The sequence below is a fragment of the Neltuma alba genome, unplaced genomic scaffold, assembly GCF_004799145.2.
Source record: "Neltuma alba isolate B1F8T4 unplaced genomic scaffold, ASM479914v2 tig00013476_pilon, whole genome shotgun sequence".
In the NCBI taxonomy this organism is placed as follows: domain Eukaryota; kingdom Viridiplantae; phylum Streptophyta; class Magnoliopsida; order Fabales; family Fabaceae; genus Neltuma; species Neltuma alba.
In genome coordinates, this window is record NW_021637709.1 from 1 (window position 1) to 3,784 (window position 3,784).

The 3,784-nt window shown below is 40.1% G+C and overlaps 1 pseudogene; it reads left to right on the top strand.

Annotated features, from left to right (window-relative positions):
- The first annotated feature begins 208 nt into the window (after window positions 1–208).
- LOC114737646 (ultraviolet-B receptor UVR8-like) lies at window positions 209–3,494 on the top strand (annotated as a pseudogene).
- Window positions 3,495–3,784: the final 290 nt, after the last annotated feature.

The following is a 3,784-nucleotide window of genomic DNA, read 5'->3' on the forward strand; positions in this document are numbered from 1 at the left end:
TGGTTTTCTTTCTGTTTTTTTTCCGGAAATATTGATTGCAAAATCGATTGCGATTACAATCTCTGTTTTGGGGTTTTTCAGCCATGGAAGACGATTTTGCTAGTTTGGTTGGTTTTGATTGGGATCTTTTTACTTTAATAAGTTATGATGAGTTCACGTGAAATGAATAGACTAGACTTGACGACTCCGATTTCGAAATTCCTTTGGGATGAAGAATATCCATCGTTTTGGAGTGGTATACTTCTTCTCAAAGTTTCCTTTTATGGTTCGCCTTGCCTCAGCGTTTTTCGTCTTCCTTTTTTCACACTTTTCCTTCATCTGGTTTACATAAACCCAAAGTTGTCTAAAATTCACAGCTCCTGGTTTGCTTGTCTGGCTCCGATTTTTCAATTGGTTTTGGTTGGATGATATGGCTTTCTGGTTCTCCGATTCACTGGTCTAAGTGTATGCCATCTGGTGCTTTAAATTCATTATGTAATTGCTAGATGGTGAAATTTTCTATGTTTCTTCTGTGTGTGTGTGTCTTTTTTTTTTTTCCCTCCCCTCTCTTTTTGACGTTTGTGTCACATAATGAGTTTCTATTAGCATGTTTCTCTTTGTAGGTTTGAGACCTGAGACTTGCTAGTCAATTGTATTTTGAGGTACACATTTATGCAAGTTGGAAGAATATCTAGAGTTTTAGATGCTATAATTGGACTAACTGAGAAATTAATGTAGTAACAAAATTTGCACATATTTTCGTAATTCCCAGAAGTTTAGACCTTTTCTTCTGCAAAGTTTGGGCGCTGCCTAAGATCAGCAGTGCCCATGGATGCCACAACTAGCGGAACCCCTACTATTCAATACCATAACATTCCTGAGCAGCCAATTACTGCCATTGTTGCAACACCTCTACCAGCATTTGAACGGCAACAACGCCATTGCTTTGGGGACTCTAGTCCAGGAGAATTCCCCTTGTCTGCTAATCCCTCCATTGTGCTTCATGTCCTCACAACGTGTAATTTGGATCCTCAAGATCTTGCTAGTTTAGAGGCAAGCACTATACTTGTCTGCATTTCAATTGTGAAGTTGTTCTTGAATGGTGGTACTAATATTAAGAATGTTGGTTCCGTTTTGAATGTGGCTGCTGCTACTGCTGCTGCAGGCAACATGCTCCTTCTTTAGACAGCCTGCAAACTTTACTCCCGACTTCAGTTTGTCCCTGTCAGAGCTTGCTGCTCTGGACATGTGCCAAAAGAGAGCCATTTTTGGGCCAATGACAACAGAACAGAAGCAAGAATTGAAGCAAATATGTGGGGGTTCTTGGAAACTGGTTTTGAGGTATTTGCTTGCAGGAGAAGCATGTAGTAGGAGGAGAAATCACAGGCAGTAGCAGGTCCTGGTCATAGTGTTGCTGTGACATCAAAAGGGGTTGTTTATTCATTTGGTTCCAATGATTCAGGACAACTTGGTCATGGTACCACTGAAGAGCAATGGCGACCTTGCCCTATCAGGAGTTCGTTTGGCCATATCTAAATCATTGCAGCTTAATTGGAAGATGAATAGTTGATTAAATGTTTACAGAGCTTCATTATGTTGCAGATCTCTGGAAGGAATTCGAATTATACAAGCAGCTGCAGGGGCTGGGAGGACTATGTTGATCAGTGATTCTGGGCAGGTATATGCCGTTGGGAAAGACTCTTTTGGGGAAGCTGAGACTGGAGCTCAAGGACCAAAGATTGTCACCACTCCCTCGTTAGTTGAGTCTTTGAAGAACATATTTGTGGTTCAGGCTGCAATTGGAAATTTCTTCACAGCTGTGTTGTCAAGAGAGGGCAGGGTTTATACATTTTCTTGGGGTAGTGACGGGAGACTTGGTCATCATACTGATCTAAATGATAAGCAACCTCATCCCTTGTTAGGAGCCCTTGAAGACATACCGGTGGTGCAAATAGCTGCTGGATACTGCTACCTACTTTGTCTGGCATGTCAGCCCAGTGGAATGTGAGCTCCAACTGTGACTCCTTACATTGGCTGTCAAAATTAGCTTCGTTATCCTTAAATCTATTAGTTTTTTTTGTGTTCATGTAGTCTAGGTCATTGTTATTATTTATAACTGAGTTTTACTGATCTTATGATTCTCTGTTGAATTCATAACAGGTCAGTATACTCAGTTGGGTGTGGCTTAGGTGGAAAGCTTGGACACGGTTCAAGAACTGATGAGAAGTATCCTCGTTTGATTGAACAGTTCCAGAATTTAAACCTTCAACCCATGGTGGTTGCAGCTGGTGCGTGGCATGCTGCAGTAGTGGGGCAGGATGGCCGTGTTTGCACGTGGGGATGGGGGCGCTATGGCTGCTTGGGTCATGGTAATGAAGATTGTGAATCAGTGCCAAAGGTGGTGGAAGCATTGAGCAATGTCAAAGCAGTTCACGTTGCTACTGGAGATTACACAACCTTTGTAGTGTCTGGCAATGGTGATGTGTATTCATTTGGTTGTGGAGAATCTTCTAGTCTGGGACATAACACCGGAAATGATGATGGACAGGTCTGTTTTGCTTTTTCCACTTTTTCTTATTTTCTTGGATGATTCTTTTGAGAGCTTTACCTTTCAAGAGGTTAAGCTTCCCCTCTCAACATGAGATCCACTTTTGAGATTCTCACTTCATTATTGAGTGAACACTTAAGAGTGAGAATCTCAAGGTAGACTTAATGGTGAGAAAACTCAATCTTGGGAGGCGGAAATCTCACATATAATCAACCTATTTTCATGGCCACATTACACATTATAGCTAAGTTTGTTTTAGACTGGATATTTTTATCGTATTTCTAAAACCAGATTTTAATATTGGATATTTACTCCTGGCACATTCTATTGTAACTTATGTTACTTATTCACTAAGAATATATTGATTCTATTAAGTCATTCATCTATGTTATGTTTATACATGCACAGGGCAACGGGCACTCAAATGTTCTAAGTCCAGAGCTTGTAACTTCACTGAAGCAGGCTAATGAGAGGGTGGTTCAGATCAGCCTGACCAACTCTATATACTGGAATGCTCATACATTTGCCCTGACCGAATCGGGTAAGCTGTACGCCTTTGGCGCTGGGGACAAAGGACAGCTGGGAATTGAGCTCGCGGCGAACCAGACCGAGAGGGGAAAACCAGAGAGGGTTGATGTTGATCTCGGTTGATCAATCATCTGTGTATTATATTCTATCCACTAATTTATGGTCTCAATGCATGATGTTGCATTTAGTGTTTAAGTTTCTTCTGTGTATTCTGTAAATAGGGAATCAAAGAAAGCATCATGAAGGTGTATGGTAGGGTAAACAGCTAACAAGGGCCTCATGGTGTTGCAATATGCTTGTTGATATCATCGCTCCTAGGCTTTGACTAGTTGATAGTTCAAACATTGATTAGTTGATACATTGTTTATGCTTCATTTATTGCCTAGTTGTTTCATGCTGATTTTTGTAGATCGTTTGCTTAGCAGCAATTTGGTTAAAATTGGCCTTTTATTCTCATTGTGGTCTTCAAGACTAATGTTGCTTGCACAATAAGAAATTTCCATAACCTCAATAGCAACTGAACCGGATATATCCTGAGTTTTGATTATTTGTATAGAAGTTTGTCTCTCCTTGTGCAAAGACAGGTTGAACTAAAATACAGATACATGTGAGTTGAGAGAGCCGTGAGAAAAATATAACTAAGCAAATAATATTTCCTTTGATCTTAAATGAGATACTTAGTTGAAGATTTATTTTAGTCTTGATATTAATTTATTTTTTCTCTCAAAT